We start from the raw sequence: 21,845 nt of genomic DNA, 5'->3' as shown, positions 1-21,845 counted from the left end.
ATAATAATAATAATAGTTCTTACCTTGAGAGCTGGAGTAAGAGTGAGTGGACATAAAGCATAACATCGCCTTGTACAGTGCTTAAGGCATTGTAAGTGACCAGTAAAGCTTAGCCAGTATTGTGGTTTACTTATTTTTATGCACATCCTATCACTGAAACAATTTGAGCATCCTTGGCAGGGATATTTTTCAGGCCCTGGAAAGATGGTTGGACTTTTAAGAGTTTTTCCAGGACTTCCCTGATGGTCCAGTGGTTAGGATGCCACACTTCCACGGAAGGGGACACAGTTTTGATTCCTGGTTGGGGAACTAAGATCCCACATGCCGCGTGTGCTGTGCAGCCAAAAAATTAAAAAAAAAAAAAGTTTTCCTAGCCCTGAAACCTTGTGTCTGTAGCAGGTAGGCCTGTCGCTTGTAAGCCTGCGAAGTCACTGCTCACCCACTGCTCCCCACCCCCTCCCTAGAGAGACACCGCTCTCCCCTCTCAAAGCCCAGCTCCTATTTACAGGTCTCTTCCTTCCAAATCTGGAATCTCAGACATTTCCTGGAGCTGTTCCCGGAAGGCTAAGGCCAGGCTCTGGGGGCTCCGCGGAAGAGTGTCCAGCTTTTGTTCCCCATTGTTCCTGGCCAGCTCTTTTGTGGGGCCCCTAACCCAGCGGACTCCCTCCCTTCCTCCCCCTTCCCAACCTGGCTTCGGTGCCAGCCACAGCCACAGCCCTCACAGCCTGTCAAGAGCAAGGCCTCCTTCACTCCTTCGTCTCTTTGCCCTCAAGTGCAGGCCAAGGCTGATTAAGATAGAGTAAGAGAACACTGTGGTCTCTACAAACTGGGCATTTCCAAGGGGTAAAGAATAGACAGAGTGAAAGTAGCAGAGTGACAGAGATGGAAAAATAGGAATTGGGGTCAGAGAATAGAGTTTGGTATTTTAGAAGTGGAGGAGAATTCCCTGGTGGCACAGTGGATAAGACTGTGCTCCCGGGTTCAATCCGTGGTCAGGGAACTAGATCCCACATGCATGCCACAACTAAGAATTCGCATGCCACAACTAAGGAGCCTGCAAGCTGCAACTAAGGACCCTGTGTGCCACAACTTAAAAAAAAAAAAGGAGAAGAAGTGGAGGAACTAGGGGCAGTGACAAACTCTACGGTGTGTGCCTGGGTGTATGTGTGCCAGGCAGAGCGGAGTAGAATTTATGGGGTCAAAGACCTGTGGGGCCAGAGTGATGAAGGGGGTATTCACATGGACACTGAAGTCAGGCAAGGATGAACAAGGAAGGATGTGGTGGGACAGACAGATTTACTGCACATCCAGCCAATCTGGGATTTCCCAGGTCCAGAGCTCCCCACACCTGTCTGACCCCATGACTGCCTGCTCCCCAGGGACGCTGCTGTTAGCAGTCCTCTTTAGCCTCTTCTGCTTATACATTGGACTTGGGGAGACTAACCAAGTTCTCTGCTAATGATTTAATGGGAGCCTGATTTGACTCAAATCTCTACAATCCAGAAAGAAGGGGTAAGTTTCCCTTGGGGAAAAGAGGACAAGTCTCAAAGGAATTCAGACTGATGACTAGCCCTGTCCTCGGCTGAGTAGGAATGGGCCGGTGACTCAGTGAGGAAAGGTGGCAGTGCTGTACTGCAGCAACCGGGGAAGGGCTCTGCCCCACAGTCACATGACTCATCCCTGGAGATGTAGTGGGCACAGCCTCTTTCCATTCCCAGACCCTGAAGACCCAAGTGCTAAGAAGTGATGGGGATTGGAGGGCCCCATCCCTCTGAGCTGTTCCTTAGGACATTAAGACTCTTTCTTCTCACTCAGTTCAAGCAACCAGGGCACTCAGGGATCCATGGAGTGATGGCCCAGGCGACTTCCCAACAGCGAGGTGCGTCTGGATGGCTCTCAGAGACACAGTGCTCATTTCCAGCAACCTGTCCCATTGGCATCCTGAGTGTCTCATTTCCACACACGAAGGAAGAGCCGACTGTGTGAGTCATGGGGATGACGTTAGTCTATGGAGCTGCCTCCAGCTATTTCAAGGAAGCTCTGCTCTGGGACCCTGGGGATGTGCTGGCCTGTGACTGGTTTAAATAGTATCTTCCTTCACCCCCTGGTTTTAGAGTTTTGTGTTTTTGTGAGTAACTCCTTCATTGCTTGTAAGAGGGAAGAGAGAGAAGAGATATTTTAGGTACTCTCTCCAGAGGACATTTTTTTCTATCTCTGGCTCCCAGCTTCTCTGGCGTCTTATACTGTGTTTTCCGAAAATGCAACCCAGGGACTCCTGCTGGCCGAGCTGGTGGGGTAAACAGTACTAATTCAGGTGGGATTTGATGTCCGTTATACTTAGGTTGTGATCTTAGTTCCACCTCTTCCTGGCAGAGGAACCTCAGGTAAGTCACATAACTTTTCCAAGCCCCACTTTCTTCATCTGTGAAGTGTCTGTGTGAAGTTTGTTGATAGTTGATACGGAAGTGCCGTGAAAACCCTAGGCGTGTGTTAATTAGCCCTTGCGTGTTCTGGGAAGGGCATAGCCCCTCCCTGGCCAACAGAGCCATGGCCCCCACCACCTCCCAGGGCACTCTCTTTCCTGCCCTTTCTGTCTTCTTGCTTTTGTTTTGTTTTATTTCCCTCTTTGCTTGAGTCTTTCTTCCCTATCTCCAAATTCTCCTCCTTGTCCCAAGATGCCAATAGCTGGAGGGAAACTGAGACAAGAGAGGAGACAGGAATGATCCCCTCTTAGCCAAAGGGCAAGTTGCCCTGAGGCCACTTCACTGGGTCAGTTTCTATCCCCTCATTCCCGGTCCCATCAACATCAGGGCCAATTTCAGGGTCCACGTGGAAATCATGTCTAATACTCTCAACGCCACAGTTTCTTGACTTCCTCAACGCCAGTGTCTATGGGTCACAACTAGACCAAACATTAGAGATTGGACCAAGTGGAGATTTTGAAGGGTGCTGGCATCATTATTTAACTGTCTGCTCACATGTCCAAGAAGGAAAAGAGATCAGCTACGGTACTTTTTGTTCTGCGAGCCAATGCACTGCAGCCAAAGAAAAGACCCCCAGGAACATAACTGTTGTTAACATGCTGGGTTTATTACTCCTTGCAGGTAAGGGAAGTGCGCGCCATGGGGTGCCTCAGTAAGGTGTCAGAACCTATTATAAGATTTGGGCTTTGACTGGGTAATATTGAGGAGGGTTCTAAGGAAGTGGAGCTATGCTCTAAACGGCAGGAACACCACACTATCTCAGTTACTAGAGCTCAGTTGGATGCTGTCAGGAATCAGGGACAATTCTATGATTCTTTGCAGAAGAATGTCTTTGATAATTTCTTAACTATGTAGCATATCAAGTGGTTCTTTTTCTTCTTCTGTTACATACAGTGCTGCCCTGTACCTTTATTTTGTATGTCTCCTAGTATAACTAAGATTTTCTTTAGGGAATAAATAAACCTAGCAGTAGAATTTTTGGGTCTTGGGGCATACAAATATTTAACTTCAGATGCTAACAACAAATGGTTTTCCAAATCAGTTGGTTGTCCCACTGTCCTTAAGCCACATCTCCAGAAGCGTTGATGGATTTCTTAATTTTTGACAATCTAATATGCAAAATAATATTTTATTGTTGTCTTAATTTGCATTTGCCTGATTAAATAATGAAGCTGAGTATCTTTTCAAGTGTCATTTACCATTTGTGTGTTTTCTTCTGGGAAGTATTTATTTCTATCTCTAGCTCAATTTTCTATTGCTTCTTTGTCTTCTTAATAACTTTCACGAGTTTTATATATTCAGGAAGACAATTCTCTGTGAATTAGAGATGCTGTGAAAAAAAGTTTGGCCTCATATTTTCTTTTTCTTTATGGTGTAATAGACGTCCTTAATTTTGCTGTAGCTATATTTATTCATATTTATTTTTATGTTTAGTGCTTTTTTCTATTTTTGAAGAAAATCTTCTCTGCACTGAAGTAAGGAAATATCCCCTCAAATTTTCTTCCAAACTATACAGATTTCACATTTAAGTCTTTGATCTATCACTAATTAATTATTTCATATGGCTTGAGGTAGGGATACACTTTTTTTTTCAGATAGTAACCAATTATCCCAGCACTACTTATTGCTTGGCCCCAGTGACCTGCAATTATTCCTTGATCACACATCAAATTCCCATATGTGTATAGCTTGTTTCATTGGCCTATTTGTCTAATCCTGCAGGAACACCACACTATCTCAATTACTAGAGCTGTATAATGTTTTGCCATCGGATAGGGTGATTTCTCCCCTCTTATTTTTGAGAAGTGTCTTGGCTATTCTCGTGCCTTCACCTTGTCATGTCCTTGAAAACTTTGTAGAATTGATTGAAGATATAGAAAGAACTGACATTTTATAACATTAAGTCTTCCTATTCATGAACTTGTACACCTCTTCCTTTATTTGACTCTTCTTTAACATCTTTCAATAAAGTTTTATAATTTGCTCTATATAAATATTACACATATTTTGTTCAATGAATTCCTATCCAAATTGTTAGACCTCCTGTTGAGATTATTAGCAAAGAAAGATGCAGTAATCCCTACTATCCTGTAGGGTGTCCCTTTGCAATGCTACTTGTTCCTCCCATATTTGGTTGCACCAGGTCTTAGTTGCAGCAGGCGTGCTCCATAGTTGTGGCTCGCTGGCTCCTTAGTTGCAGCATGCGAACTCTTATTTGCAGCATGCATGTGGGATCTAGTTTCCTGACTAGGCCCCCTGCATTGGGAGCACAGAGTCTTAACCACAGCATCACCAGGGAAGTCCCTGGAACTTTCAAGTCTAAGCCTCAAGAGGGCTTGTAGCTTCTGCTCTTGGAACATTGCTCTGAGACTACCATGTGAAGAAGCTCAATTTATCCACACAGAGTAGAAATGAGCTATTCTAGCTGATTCCTAAATCTACTAGCCAACAGTATCATTAACCAGACATGTGAGTGAGGACATCTTGCGCGTCCAGCTGCAGTTCAAGATACCAGATGATATAGTCACATAAATGACCTCATGTAGCACCAGAGAATGAATTGCCTAGCTGGGTTTGGCCCAACCCACTGACACAAAGAATTGTGATAGAATAAAAGGATTATTCTTTTCAGTCATTCGCTTTTGCGGTGGCTTGTTATAGAGCAATAAAGAAATAAGACCTCATGATATTATGTCTAATAGTTTGTAGAGTCCTTTGAATTTTCTATATAGAAATTTTTTTAAAGAATTTTATTGAGATATAATTGACATACAACAAACTGCACATATTTAAAGTGTACAATTTGATATTTTTTCTTAACAGTAATGTATATATGGCAATCCCAATCTCCCAATTCAACCCACCCCAATGTATAGAAAATTATATAACCTAAATATAAATGAATTTTTGGTTTTTTAATTTCCCATCTTTGTATGTTTTTGTTTCTTTTTCTTGTTTTGCCAGTACAATGTTGAACACAAGGAGTGATTGTGGGTATCTGTTTACCTTTTAATTTTAAAATTAACATGTCTAATGTTTCACTATTAAGAATGAGGTCTGCTGTTGGTTTTTGTAGATATTATATACCAGGTTTTAAGAGTTTTATTTTATTGATAGTTTGTTAAAGCTTTTATCATAGTTATTAAATTCTACAAATGTTTTCCTGGTATCTACTGAGATACCTTGTGTCCTTTAATCTGTTAATGTGGTGAATAACATTTACGAACATTCTAATTTTAAATTATTCTTGTATTCCTGGCTAAATATAGTTTGGCCATGATATATATCCCTTTTTACACATTCCTAGATTCCTTTGCCCACATTTTGTTTAGGACATTTTGCTTATATGTTCATGAGATTGACTCATAATTTTTTTCCCTCATACTTTCCTTGTCTCATTTTGTTATCAGGGTTTCACTGGTTCAAGAGTATTCACTCTATTTTCTGGAAGAGTTTGTTTAGAAGAGAAATTATCTGTTCCTTGAACATTGAGTAGGACTTGCTTACAAAAGCATTTGAGCCGATGTTTTCTTCATAGGAGGAATTTAATTTCTTTCTGATTCATGTTCTTTAAAGGTTACAAATTATTCAGGCTTTCTAATTCTTTTTTTTTTTTGTAAGGAAGATAGAGTTTATTAGAGAGAAGGGACGCTGTAAAGACAGTGGGACGGCCACCTTCTTTTTTTAATGTTTTGGTAAGATAAATTTTTCTAGGCATTTTTCCTAAGTTTTCAAATTAATTTGGTTCATATTTTCCTTTTGTTATCTTTTTCATCTATACTGAATCAGTAATTTTCTCTCTTTTATTCATATCTTTTTCTTTGATCAAGCTCACTAGAGATTATTTTTTATTTTTTAAAATAAATTTATTTATTTATTTATTGGCTGCATTGGGTCTTTGTTGCTGCGTGTGGGCTTCTCTAGTTGCAGTGAGCGTGGGCTACTCTTTGTTGCGGTGCAAGGGCTTCTCAGTGAGGTGACTTCTCTTGTCGTGGAGCACGGGCTCTAGGCACAGGTGTCAGTAGTTGTGGTGCGAGGGCTCATTCGCTGTGGGGTGCGGGTTCTAGAGCGCAGGCTCAGTAGTTTGCTCCGCAGTATGCGGGATCTTCCTGGACCAGGGATCAAACCTGTGTCCTCTGCATTGGCAGGTGAATTCTCAACAACTGTGCCACCAGGGAAGCCCGAGATTTACTTTTAAAATAATCTTTTCAGAGAAAAAACTTTTGGTTTAGTTAATCCTCTGTACTATATTTTTCTTTCTCTATTTCACTAATTTATACTGATCTTTCTATTATTTCATAATTTCAACTTTCTTTGGCTTTGTTTGGTTGTTTCTTTTCCAGTGCTTTAAGTTGGATGCTTTCCTCTTTAATTTGCAGCCTTTGTGCTTTTTTAATATAAGCATTTAAAGCCATAAACTTTCCCCTTAGTGACATTTTTGTTGCATTTTGTTTTGATATATAGTATTTTATTATGGTTTATATTAAAAGAATTTTTAGAGCAGTTTTAGGTTCACAGTAAAATTTAGAGTACGGTACGGAGATTCCCTATATACCCCCTGTTCCCATATGTGCACAGCCTCCCCCATTATCATCATCCCCCACCAGAGTGGTACATTTGTTGCAATCGATGAACTTACATTGAAATGTCATAATCATCCAAGTTCATAGTTTACTTTGGAGCTCACTTTTGGTGTTGTACATTCAATGAGTTTAGACAAGTATGTAATGACATGTATCCATTGCTATAGTATCATACAGACTGTTTTCACTGCCCTAAAAATCCTCTGTTCTCTGCCTATTCATCTTTCCCCTCCCTGCATGCCTGGCAACCATTGATTAAAAAAAAAATCTCCATAGTTTTACATTTTCCAGAATGTTAGATATTGGAATTACGCGGTACATAACCTTTTCAGTGTGGGGTCTTTCACTTAGTAATATGCATTTAAGTTTCTTCCCTGTCTATTTTATGGCTTGATAGCCCATTTCTTTTTAGCACTGACTAATATTCCATTTTCTGGATGTAACACAGTTTAATTTTATTTTTCCCAGCTTTATTGAGATATACTTGACACATAACATTGTAAAAGTCAAGTGTACAATATGTTGATTTGATACTTATAAATTACAAAACGATTACCACTATAGCTTTAGTGATCCTCTGTTTCTTTTTTGTGATGAGGGCATTTCAGATCTACTCTTTTGGTAACATTCAAATATACAATACAGAGTTATTAGCTGGAATCACCATGTTGTATATTGGATCCCCAAACTAGTTGATCTTACACCTGGAAGTTTGTACCCTTTGACCAATATCTCCTACTCCTCAGCCTCGGGTAAGTACCATTCTACTGTTTCTCTGAGTTTGTCTTCTAAAAATTCCATGTATAAGGAATATCATACACTATTTATTTTTTTATGTCTGATGTATTTCACTTAGTGTAATGCCTTCAAGGTCCATCCAAGTTGTCACAAACAGCAGAATTTTCTTCTTTTTTAGCTGGACGATATTCCAGTGTGTATATATACCATTTTTCTTTCTTTCATGCTTGCTTGCTTTCTTTCTTTCTTTCTTTCTTTCTTTCTTTCTTTCTTTCTTTCTTTCTTTCTTTCTTTCAGCTGTGCCATGTGGCATGTGGGATCTTATTTCCCTGACCAGGCATTGAACCCGTGCCCCCTTCATTGGAAGGGTGGAGTCTTAACCATTGGATCACCAGGGAAGTCCTATACCACATTTTATTTACCCATTTATCCATTGATGAATGAATATGGAAACTTGGGTTGCTGGCATAACTTGGCAATTGTAAGGAATACTACAATGAGCAAGGGAGTGCAGATATCTCTAGAGATCTAGATTTCAGTTCCTTTGGCTATATACCCAGAAGTAGGATTGCTAGATCAGATGATAATCCTATTTTTAATTTTTTGAAGAATCTCCATACTTATTTTCATAGTGGCTGTGCCTATTCACATTCGCACCAACAGTGCCCTGGGGTTCCCTTTCCTCCACACCCTCAGCAGCATTTGTTATGTCTTCTTTTTTTTGCTGACAGTCATTTTAATTGACACGAGGCGATTTGCATTTCTGGGATGAATAGTACCACAATTTATCTCGTCACCAACTGGAGGACATCTTGGTTGCTTACAGGCTTTAGTAGTTATGAATAAAGCTGCAGTAAGCATCTATGTGCAGGTTTTGGGGTGGACATAAGTTTTCAACTCATTTGGGTAAATACTGAGGAGTGTGATTGCTGCATCTTACGGTAAGAGTATTTGCTTTTGTTAGAAGCTGCCATACATTTTTTTCACAGTGGGTGTATCATTTTGTATTCCCACCAGCAATAAATCAGAATTCTTGTTACTCTACATCCTTATCAGCATTTGGTGTTGTCAGTGTTTTGGATCTTGACCACTCTAATAGTTGTGTAGTAGTATCTCGTGGTTTTAAATTGCATTTCCCTGATGACATATGGTGTGGAGCATCTTTTCATGTGCTTACTAGCTATCTGTACACCTTCTTTGGTGAGGTGCCTGTTCATGTCTTTTGTCCATTTTTTAATCAGGTTGTCTGTTTTCTTATTGTTAAATTTTAAGGGTTCTTTGTATATTTTTGGATAACTGCACTTTATCAGATATGTGTTTTGCAAATATTTTCTTCCAGTCTGTGGCTTATCTTCTCATTCTGTTGATATTATCTTGCAGAAAATAGGAGTTTTTCATTTTAATGAATTCCAGCTTACAATTATTTCTTCCATGGATTTGCCTCTGGTGTTGTATCTTAAAAACATTGCTGTACCCAAGATTATCTAGGTGTTCTGTTATCTTCCAGGAGTTTTTTGTTTGTTTGTTTGTTTGTTTGTTTTTGCCATGCAATTCAGCATGTGTGATCTTAGTTTCCCGGCCAGGGATCAAATCTGTGCCCCCTGCAGTGGAAGTGCAGAGTCTTAACCACTGGACCACCAGGGAGGTCCCTTCTGGGAGTTTTAAACGTTGATGTAGATTTCAGTTTTAAAATTTCTACCATAATTTCTTCTTTAACACATGAGTTATTAAGAAGTGTGGTTTTTTTTTTTTTTGGTAATAAATGTATTTATTTATTTATTGGCTGTGTTGAATCTTCATTGCTGCATATGGGCTTTCTCAAGTTGTGGCGAGCGGGGCTACTGTTCATTGCACCTTATTGTGGTGGCTTCTCTTGTTGCAGAGCAAGGGCTCTAGGCACACGGGCTTAAGTAGTTGTGGCTTGTGGGCTTCAGAAGTTGCGGCTCTGGCTCTAGAGCCCTGGGCTCTAGAGCTTAGGCGCCGTAGTTATGGTGCACAGGCTTAGCTGCTCCTTGGCATGCAGAATCTTCCTGAAGCAGGGATCAAATCAGTGTTCCCTGCATTAGCAGGCAGATTCTTAACCACTGCACCACCTAGGAAGTTCCTAAGAAGTGTTTTTTTTTAAATACACAAATGAATGGAATTTTATATAACTTTTCACTGTTACCTTCTAATTTAATTTGTGATCAGAGAATGGAGTCTGTATAATAACAATGCTCCAAAATTTATTGAGATTTACTTTATGCCTCAGTCAATGTGCATATAGCCGAATGATGAAGAGAATCAAGATGGCGGAGTAGGAGGACGTGTGCTCACTCCCTCCTGCAAGAGCACCGGAATTACAACTAAATGCTGAACAATCATTGACAGAAAGATACTGGAACTCATCAAAACATCCCACATCCAGAGACAAAGGAGAAGCTGCAATGAAACGGTAGGGGGTGCAATTGCGTTAAAATCAAACCCCATAAATGCTGGGTGGGTGACTCACAAGCTGGAGAACAGTTATACCACAGAAGTCCACCCACTAAGGTGAGTGTTCTGAGCCCCACGTCAGGCTTACTAACCTGGGGGTGCAGCAACGGGAGGAGGAATCCCCAGAGAATCAGACATTGAAAGCCAGTGGGATTTTTTTAAATTAATTAATTATTTATTTTATTGGCCATGTTGGGTCTTTTTCTGCTGTGTGCGGGCTTTCTTTAGTTGTGGTGAGTGGGGCTACTCTTCGTTGTGGTGCGCTGGCTCCTCATTGCTGTGGCTTCTCTTGTTGTGGAGCACGGGCTCTAGGCACCTGGGCTTCAATAGTTGCAGCACATGGGCTCAATAGTTGTGGCACATGGGCTTAGCTGATCCGCAGCATGTGGGATCTTCCTGGAGCAGGGATCGAATCCGTGTCCCCTGCATTGGCAGGTGGATTCTTAACCACTGCGCCACCTAGGAAGCCTAGCCAGTGGGATTTGATTACAGGACCTCCACAGGACTGGGAGAAATGGAGACTCCACTCTTGGAGAGCACACAAAAAAGTGTGCTTACCAGGACCTGGTTGAAGGAGCAGTGACCCCATAGGAGACTGAACCAGACCTACCTGCTGGTGTTGGAAGGTTGCCTGCAGAGGTGGGGGGCAGCTGTGGCTCACCGAGGAGATGGCACTGGCAGCAGAGGTTCTGGGGAGTGTTCATTGATGCGAGCCCCCCCAGAGTGCACCATTAGCCCCACCAAAGAGCCTGGAAGCTCCAGTGCTGGGTAGCCTCAGACCAAACAACCAGCAAGGTCGGAACACAGCCCCACTTGTTGGCAGGCAAGCAGATTAAAGTTTCACTGAGCTCTGCCCACCCAGCCCTACCCACCATCAGTCCCTCCCATCAGGAAGCACCCACCAGCCTCCTAGATAGCTTGCTTCACAAGAGGGCAGACAGCAGTATCAAGCAGTATCAGCAGTATTTCATCTTGTGGAACTGAAAACCACAGCCACAGAAAGACAGAGAAAATGAAAAAGCAGAGGACTTTGTACCAGATGAAGGGACAGGATAAAACCCCAGAAAAACAGCTAAATGAAGAGGAGACAGGCACATTTCCAGAAAAAGAATTCAGAATAATGATGGTGAAGATGATTCAGGACTTTGAAAAAAGACTGGATGCAAAGATCGAAAAGTTGCAAGAAAAGTTTACCAAGGACCTAGAAGAATTAAAGAGCAAACAGAGATATGCAACACAATAACTGAAATGAAAAATACACTAGAAGGAACAAACAGCAGACTAACTGAGGCAGAAGGGTGAATAAGTGACCTGGAAGACAGAATGGTGATAATCACTGATGCAGAAAAGAATAAAGAAACAAGAATGAAAAGAACTGAAGACAGCCTAAGAGACCTCTGGGACAACATTAAACGCACCAACATTTGCATTATAGGGGTCCCAGAAGGAGAAGAGAGAGAGAAAGGACCCAAGAAAATATTGGAAGAGATTATAGTTGAAAACTTCCCTAACATGGGAAAGGAAATAGCTACCCAAGTCCAGGAAGTGCAGAGAGTCCCAGGTAGGATAAACCCAAGGAGAAACATGCCAAGACATATAGTAGTCAAACTGACAAAAATTAAAGACAGAGAAAAGTTATTAAAAGCAACAAGGGAAAAACGACAAATAACATACAAGGGAACTCCCATCAGGTTAACAGCTGATTTCTCAGCAGAAACTCTGCACACCAGAAAGAAGTGGCATGATATATTTCAAGTGATGACAGGGAAGAACCTACAACCAAGAATACTCTACCCAGCAAGGATCTCATTCAGATTCAACAGAGAAATCAAAAGCTTTACAGACAAGCAACAGCTAAGAGAATTCAGCACCACCACACCAGCCCTACAACAAATGCTAAAGGAACTTCTCTAAACAGGAAACATAAGGGAAAAAAAGGACCTACAAAAACAAAAACAAAACAATTAAGAAAATATTAATAGGAGCATACATATCGATAATTACCTTGAATGTAAATGGACTAAATGCCCCAACCAAAAGACACAGACTGGCTGAATGGATATAAAAACAAGACCCATATATATGCTGTCTCCAAGAGACCCACTTCAGACCCAGGGACACATACAGACGGAAAGTGAGGGGATGAAAAAAGATATTCCATGCAAATGGAAATCAAAAGAAAGCTGGAGTAGCAATACTCATATCAGATAAAATGGACTTTAAAATAAAACATGTTACAAGAGACAAGAAAGGACATTACATAAAGATCAAGGGATCCATCCAAGAAGAGGAGATAACAGTTATAAATATATATGCACCCAACATAGGAGCACCTCAATAAATAAGGCAAATGCTAACAACTATGAAAGAGGAAATCAACAGGAACACAATAATAGTGGTAGACTTTAACACCCCTCTTACACCAATGGACAGATCATCCACACAGAAAATTAATAAGGAAACACAAGCTTTAAATGACACAATAAATCAGCTTCATTTAATAGATATCTATAGGACATTACATCCAAAAATAGCAGATTACACATTCTTCTCAAGTGCACATGGAACATTCTCCAGGATAGAGCACATTTTGGGTAAAAAATCAAGCCTTGGTAAATTCAAGAAAATTGAAATCCTATCAAGCATCTTTTCTGACCACAACACTATGAAATTAGAAATTAATTACAGGAAAAAAAGTGTAAAAAACTCAAATACATGGAGGCTAAACAATACACTACTAAATAACCAAGAGATGACTGAAGAAATCAAAGAGGAAATCAAAAAATACCTAGAGACAAATGACAATGAAAACACAATGATCCAAAACCTATGGGATGCAGCAAAGGCAGTTCTAAGAGGGAAGTTTATAGCAATACAATCCTCCCTCAAGAAACAAGAAAAATCCGAAATAAACAATCTAATCTTACACCTCAAGAAACTAGAGAAAGAAGAGCAAACAAAACCCAAAGTTAGTAGACGGAGAGAAATCAAAAAGATCAGAGCAGAAATAAAGGAAATAGAAACAAAGAAAACAATAGCAAAAATCAATAAAACTAAAAGCTGGTTCTTTGAGAAGATAAATAAAATCGATAAACCTCTAGCAAGACTCATCAAGAAAAAGAGGGAGAGGACTCAAATCAAAAAAATTACAAATGAAGCAGGAGAAGTTACAACAGACACTGCAGAAATAAAAAGCACCATACGCGACTACTACAAGCAACTATATGCCAATAAAATGGACAACCTGGATGAAATGGACAGATTCTTAGAAAGGTATAACCTTCCAAGACTGAATCAGGAAGACATAGAAAATATGAACAGACCAATCACAAGTAATGAAATTGAGACTGTGATTAAAAATCTCCCAACAAACAAAAGTCCAGGACCAGATGGATTCACAGGTGAATTTTATCAAACATTTAGAGAAGAGCTAACACCCATCCTTCTCAAACTCTCCCAAAAAATTGCAGAGGAAGGAACACTCCCAAACTCATTTTATGAAGCCACCATCACCCTGATACCAAAACCAGACAAAGATATTACAAAAAAAAAGAGAAAACTACAGACCAATATCACTGATGAATTTAGATGCAAAACTCATCAACAAAATACTAGCCAACAGAATCCAACAACACATTAAAAGGATCATACACCATGATCAAGTGGGGTTTATCCCTGCAATGCAAGGATTCTTCAATATACGTAAATCCATCAATGTGATACACCATATTAACAAATTGAAGGACAAAAACCACATGATCATCTCAATAGATGCAGAAAAAGCTTTTGACAAAATTCAACATCCATTTATAAGAAAAACTCTCCAGAAGGTGGGCAAAGAGGGAATTTACCTCAACATAATAAAGGCCGTATACAACAAACCCACAGCAAACATCATTCTCAATGGTGAAAAACTGCAAGCATTCCCTCTAAGATCAGGAACAAGACAAGGAGGTCCACTCTCGCCACTACGATTCAACATAGTTTTGGAAGTCCTTGCCACAGCAATCAGAGAAGAAAAAGAAATAAAAGGAATCCAAATTGGAAAAGAAGTAAAACTATCACTGTTCGCAGATGACATGATACTATACATAGAAAATCCTAAAGATGCCACCAGAAAACTACCTGAGCTCATCAATGAATTTGGTAAAGTTGCAGGATACAAAATTAACACACAGAAATCTCTTGGATTTCTATACACTAACAATGACAGATCAGAAAGAGAAATTAAGGAAACAATCCCATTCACCATTGCAACGAAAAGAATAAAATACTTAGGAATAAACCTAACTAAGGAGGTAAAAGACCTGTACTCAGAAAACTATAAGACACAAATGAAATAAATCAAAGATGACACACACAGATGGAGGGACATACCATGCTCTTGCATTGGAAGAATCAACTTTGTGAAAATGACTATACTACTAAAAGGAATTTACAGATTCAATGCAATCCCTATCAAATTACCAATGGCATTTTTCACAGAACTAGAACAAGAAATTTTACAATTTGTATGGAAATGCAAAAGACCCCAAATAGCCAAAGCAATCTTGAGAAGGAAAGATGGAGTTTGTGGAATCAGGCTCCCTGACTTCAGGCTATACTACAAGGCCACATTGATGAAGACAGTGTGGTACTGGCACAAAAACAGAAATATAGATCAATGGAACAGAATAGAAAGCCCAGAGATAAACTATGGTCAACTAATCTATGACAGAGGAGGCAAGGATATACAATGGAGAAAAGGCAGCCTCTTCAATAAGTGGTGCTGGGAAAACTGGACAGCTACATGTAAAAGAATGAAATTAGAACACTCCCTAACACCATACACAAAAATAAAATGGATTCAAGACCTAAATGTAAGGCCAAACACTATAAAACTCCTAGAGGAAGCCATAGGAAGAACACTCTTTGACATAAATAGCAGCAAGATCTTTTTTGATCCATCCCCTAGAGTAATGGAAATAAAAACAAAAATAAATAAGTGGGACCTAATGAAACTTCAAAGCTTCTGCACAGCAAAGGAAACTATAAGCAAGACAAAAAGACAACCCTCAGAATGGGAGAAAATATTTGCAAACGAATCAACAGAAAAAGGATTAATCTCCAAAATATTTAAACAATTCATCCAGCTCAATATCAAAAAAAAAAAACAACCCAATCAAAAAATGGGCAGAAGACCTAAATAGGCATTTCTCCAAAGAAGACATATGGATGGCACATGAAAAGCTGCTCAGCATCACTAATTATTAGAAAAATGCAAATCAAAACTACGAGATATCACCTCACACCAGTTAGAATGGGCATCATCAGAAAACTGACAAACAGTAAATGCTGGAGGGGGTGTGGAGAAAACAGAACGCTCTTGCACTGTTGGTAGGAATGTAAATTGATACAGCCACTATGGAGAACAGTATGGAGGTTCCTTGCAAAGCTAAAAATAGAACTACCATATGACCCAGCAATCCCACTACTGGGCATATACCCAGAGAACACCATCATTCAAAAAACACATGCACTCCAATGTTCATTGCAGCACTATTTACAATAGCCAGGACATGGAAGCAACCTAAATGTCCATCAACAGAGGAATGGATAAAAAAGATGTGGTACATATACACAATGGAATATTACTCAGCTGTAAAAAGCAATGAAACTGGGACATTTGTAGAGACATGGATGGACCTAGATACTGTCATACAGAATGAAGTGAGTCAGAAAGAGAAAAACAAATATTGTATATTAACACATATATGTGGACTATAGAAAAATGGTGCAGATCAACTGGTTTGCAAGGCAGAAATAGAGATACAGATGTAGAGAACAAACATGGACACCAAGTGGGGAAAGCAGGGAGGGCTGGAGGTGAATGAATTGGGAGACTGGGATACCAAATTGTACACTCTAAATATATGCAGTTTATTGCATGTTAAAAAATAAAAAAATAAAGTAACAAAACAAACAAAAATATGCATACAGTCAATATTTGGAGAATATTTCATATATTCTTCAGAAGAATATATATTCTTTAATTGGCATAGACCTTTATATATTTTCAAAACAAAGCTTGAATATTAAACTATTAAAATCTTGCAAATCTTTACTATATTTTTAAGCCTGTTTGACCAATTACTAATCAAAGAAACGCTTTGAGATCTTCCACCGCAGAAACATATTGGTAAATTTCTCTCTGTAACAGTATCAATTTTTACTTTGTATGGTTTTTTTAATTTTATTTATTTATGTATTTTATTGGCTGTGTTGGGTCTTTTTTGCTGTGTGTGGGCTTTCTTTAGTTGTGGTGAGTGGGGCTACTCTTCGTTGTGGTGCGTGGGCTTCCATTGCCATGGCTTCTCTTGTTGCGGAGCATGGTCTCTAGGCATGTGGGCTTCAGTAGTAGCAGCACATGGGCTCAATAGTTGTGGCTCACGGACTCTAAAGCGCAGGCTCAATAGTTGTGGTGCACGGGCTTAGTTGCTCTGCGACATGTGGGATCTTCCTGCAGCAGGGACCGAACTTGTGTCCCCTGCATTGGCAGGTGGATTCTTAACCACTGCGCCACCTAGGAAGCCCTATTTGTCAGGTTTTAAAAACCACAAATTAGATATTATTTTCATTTTATAAGGTACTGTTTAGATTTGCGTACATTTTTAACTAATTTCTTTGCTCACTATTCTTTCTTGTGTCTCAAATCTTTATTTTAGAATAATTTTCCTTCTTCCTAAAATGTGTCTTTTAGGAGTTCTTTTAGTGTCGGTGGTAAACTGTAGTTTTTGTTCACCTGATAATATATTTCACCCACATGGTTGGAAGGCTGCATTGCTCGGTACAATATTCTGCGTTAACAGCTATTTTGCCCATCCTTGTGAAGATATTATTCACTTTCAAATGATTTCTTTTATTATTGTTGTCTAAATGTGTAAGATCTGTCTTTTTTCCTCTGATTGCCTTTAAGATTGTCAACTAGGGCTTCCTAGGTGGTGCAGTGGTTAAGAATCTGCCTGCAAATGCAGGGGACATGGGTTCGATCCCTGGGCCTGCACTCTAGAGCCCAAGAGCCACAACTATTGAGTCCATGTGCCACAACTACTGAAGCCTGCACACCTAGAGCCTGTGCTCCACAACAAAAGAAGCCACTGCACTAAGAAGCCCACGCACCACAACAAAGAGTAGCCCCTACTCGCAGCAACTAGAGAAAGCTCGCCCAGCAACGAGGACCCAATGCAGCAAATAAATATAATTAACAAACAAAATTATTAAAAAAAAAGATTGCCAACTATTCAGTATAAATTGGCACCTGCCATCTACCTCTACAAAGATTAAATCATGAGCCGCTGCAGCTGCTGACCTTCAACACCTCCTGAAAGGAGTTCAGGGTGGAGATCAGGAATGAGGCACTCTGTGCTCTGGGAAAAACTGGCAGAACAGGTCTTCCAATAGATATTTTCAGGAGAAGATTTTATGAGCCCAATTCTTGCCTCTCCTTGTATCTAGAAAAGCACTAAAATCATTAACGGTGACATCCGCTCCTTGTGACTAGCAGCAAGCCTTTGCCAAAATGTGTGCTTAACTGCACACACCCATCTTCACTAATCATATGTAACACTCATCTTCCCCCCTGCCTCTGGAGCAGTTTCTCAGAGTTATCTGAAATGCTGTCTCCTGGGCTATAGTTCCCATTTTGCCCCAAATAAAACTTAACTCACAACTCTCATGTTGTGCTTTTTTTTTTTTTTTCAGTTAACAAAATCTTCTTTTTGTCTTTGGCATACTCTAGTTCTACTACATTTTAGGTAGGTGTGGAAATCTTTTAAAATATCTCATGTGTTAACCTTCTTGAATCTGTAGATTTATGTTTGTCATGAGTTCTACAAAAATTTCAGTCATTACTCTTAAAATATTGCCTCTCCTCCATCTTTCTATTCTCCCCTTTGAGCTCTTGGTGAAATGCATGTTAGACCTTTTCATTCTACGTGCAGTATCCCTTAATCTCTTTCTCATATATTTCATCTCCTTGTCTGTGCCTAAATCGGAATAATTTCTTCAAATACATCTTCCAATTAACTAACTCTCTTCAGCTGTATTTAATGTGCTGTTGAACTCTTTCATTTACATTTTTATTTCAAGAAATTATATTTTTAGTTATAAAAGGTCTATTTGTTCCTTTTCAAATTTGATCAGTTTTGATAGTCTCTTGTTGCTTGTTCATTTTTGTAATTTTGCCTATTTTATTTATTTTTTAAAATTAATTAATTTTATTTTTATTGGCTGCATTGGGTCTTTGTTGCTGTGCACGTGCTTTCTCTAGTTGCACGCTAGGTATGCAGGCTTTAGTAGTTGTGGCGCATGGGCTTAGTTGCTCCGTGGCATGTGGGATCTTCCCAGGCCAAGGATCAAACCCATGTACCCTGCCTTGGCAGGAGGATTCTTAACCACTGTGCCACCAGGGAAGTCTGTTGTCTTTTATTTTTTCAAGCATTTCATAATTATATTATGTTTTATATCTGATAATTTCAATATCTGAAGACCCTGGGGGTCTAAATTTATTGCTTCTTACATTTGCTGAGTTTCATTCATGGTGATTTGTTTCCTTCTGTGTTTATTGACCTTTCCTTGTCAGCTCATCTTTGGTTGGTCTTAACCTCTGAAAACTTAAGGAGATGTTTTTCTCCAGAGAGGATTTGCATTGTTTTTTTAAACAAACAAACAAACAAACAAACAAACAAATAAATAAATTCCACCTAGGAAGTCCCAGGATTTGCATTTTTATTTTAGGGCCCTGGGATGCTACCAACTGTGGGCCAATACCAATTTAATCCAGGAGACTTAGGTTCAGCTTCTTCACCTTGCCGCTGGCACAAGTCTGATCTTTCACCAGTGTTAATATAAACATTGGCCCCTGGGTAATCCACATTTTATGAGTGCTAAGAGGTCAGGATTCACCTTATACTTCTAAGCTTTTATATATGCTGCCCCTTCGGCCTGGAATATGTGTCCTTTTATCCTTTATTTTTCCCCCTACATGATTAACCAATTTTTCTAAGACTAAGGCTTGTTCTCCTCCAAGATACCTTTTTGTAAAAGATATTTATTTATTTATTTATATCAGCTGTGTTGAGTCTTTGTTGCTGCCCACGGGCTTTCTCTAGTTGTGGAGAGCAGGGGCTACTCTTTGTCACGGTGGCTACTCCTGTTGCGGAGCATGGACTCTAGGCACGCGGGCTTTAGTAGTTGCAGCACATGGGTTCATTAGTTGTGGCTCTCGGGCTCTAGAGCGCAGGCTCAGCAGTTGTGGCGCGTGGGCCTAGTTGCTCTGTGGTATGTGGGATCTTCCCAGACCAGGGCTCGAACCCGCGTCCCCTGCACTGGCAGGTGGATTCTTAATCAGGGAGGCCCCTCCTCCAAGATACCTTTGCTGACAATCCCTAATCTGAGTTAGAGGCCTTTCTTACATGCTTCTAAAGCACCCTGTACCTACCTCTGTCATTGCATTTTCCACACTGTATTGTAATAATCTATTTACTTATCTGTCTTCCTTCATGAGACTATCTCTTTGGTAGGGGTCGTGGCATAATTATGTGTTTTCCCAGTGTCTCACACAGGGCATGGTCCATGGTACATTAATACATGTTTGTTGAATAAATGAAAGAACACTCGAGTGAATGAATGAGTGAGTGATGATTTCGGAATGGACAATATGGGATTTCCAGAGAGGGTGGAGAATGACGGAGGAAGATGAGAAGAAATAAGGGAAATAGCTGGTATTTTTAGGTTGTTTGTTCTCCTCAATTAAGTGGAATAAAGTTCTCACTTAATTCATCAAAAGTTTATTGGGCATCCAGTATGTGCTAGGCACTCTGCTAGATGCCAGTAATACAAAGATGAAGATGAAAACAAAACAAAAGCAAAACCACTTCCTTGCTTACCATGCCCCCCCACCACAACCCCTCAATTTATGGCAGATTTGGCTTGAGCCTGGGAAGCCGGCCCCTTGGGGATGCAGCACCAGGGTTTGGAGTACAACTTGCCCTCACCTCACCTTAATCTTCACCCTTGCCTCTCAAGGCTGACCAGCATGTACCCTTCTCCAAGTCCTGCATCTCCCACCTGCCTGAGCAACTTTCCCCTGCATGCATTATTTTCTTCTAGATGAGGCACCTGGGGAAGTGAGGGGAGCAGTTCTGGCTAAGGAAGGGGAGCTGTAAAGGCACACCTGCTCAGATGAGCCTGGAGGAGTGCACAGGAACAGGGAGCTGGGAGGGGCACGGCATCCAGGTAAGGGCGGAGGGGGCCAACTAGAAATGTCATTGCCCTTGGGGCTTGGACAAAACTGGCCCCAGTGTGACATGGTGGGAAATAGGAACCTTGGGAGTTGCTCTGTGGGATGGTGCAGAGTCAGAGCTGGAGTTTAGGATGCTGAGGAGGGACCAGGGATGCACTAGAAGCATCAGGGGAAAGATGTCAGAACACACAGAGGGCCTTCTCTGTTTTTCAATCATCTTCTCTCCTCACAGGGTAGATTATTGTCTTTCCTACACACTGTTCAAGAGGGGGTGGCATGGGCGTGGCCTGGCTACACAGTGGGCCAACCTCTCTGTATTCTGCTGTTTGTGTGATTAGGGAATCTGCCCTTGTCCTGTCTCTTGGGACCTGAGCATCTGGGAGCAGGGCAGGTGAGAGGCCAGAGGCCAAGGATTCCATCATGTCTCCAAGACATGCAGGGAGCAATAAGCCTTCTCCTGCCCCCACCATTTCTGGGGACAGTTGAACTTCATCCTCTTACAGCTAGAGGAAGCCCAACAGCTTTCCCGGGGATAATGATTGTTTGAAAGGCTTGTTTTGTACGAATCCAGAGAGAAGCCATAGGTATGAGGGGTCAAAAGACAGATCTTCACCTGATCTAGCTTTCTGGGCCTGGGGAATGAGTGAGTAGCCCCTTCTCCATGGAACAGGGAGGGAAAGAATGCTGGGCACGCCACTGAGGGAGGCTTTGGGAGGAGGCCAAGCGTGGGAGGCTTGAATCCTCTGCTCTCGCTAGAACCCCGGTAGAGGTCGGTCGAGGGCTAAAGGAATGTATTGTTCTTGAGCTCCTTCCTCACCAACTGCTAGGTACTGAGATACCAGATGCCTGAGAAGAGTGCTCCAAGGCACGGCCTTCACAATGATTCCCTGGATGCTCAGAACAGCCCTCTGTACACCGCGTAAAGGGCATCGGACTTCCCTTTAGTTTAGGGCAGTTGTACGTTTGAGGCAAGTGGCCTCTAATTTGGGCTTGCCAAAAAAGTTCCCCAGGACCTAGGAGTTCGTCCGGAGGGAAGGAGGACGGGTGGGAAGCATGAGTGCGCCCTAGAAAGGACATAGGATAGTCAAGGGGGTTAGGTTACGGATGTTAGTTTCCATAAGCCCCTCCGGGGATTGGGCCGTAAATTTAATAATCTATATGGTCCTAAGAGGGCACAACCAGTGAGCCGGGGGCAAAGGCAACCCGGTTTCACCATCTGATCCACCCTCTGCAGCCCGGCCGCGTCCCCCCCACCTGCGCACGCTCACAGTCCTCCACGCGCAC

The sequence above is a fragment of the Hippopotamus amphibius genome, chromosome 9 (genome assembly GCF_030028045.1).
Source record: "Hippopotamus amphibius kiboko isolate mHipAmp2 chromosome 9, mHipAmp2.hap2, whole genome shotgun sequence".
NCBI lineage: Eukaryota > Metazoa > Chordata > Mammalia > Artiodactyla > Hippopotamidae > Hippopotamus > Hippopotamus amphibius.
Note: the sequence above shows the minus strand (reverse complement) of the source record.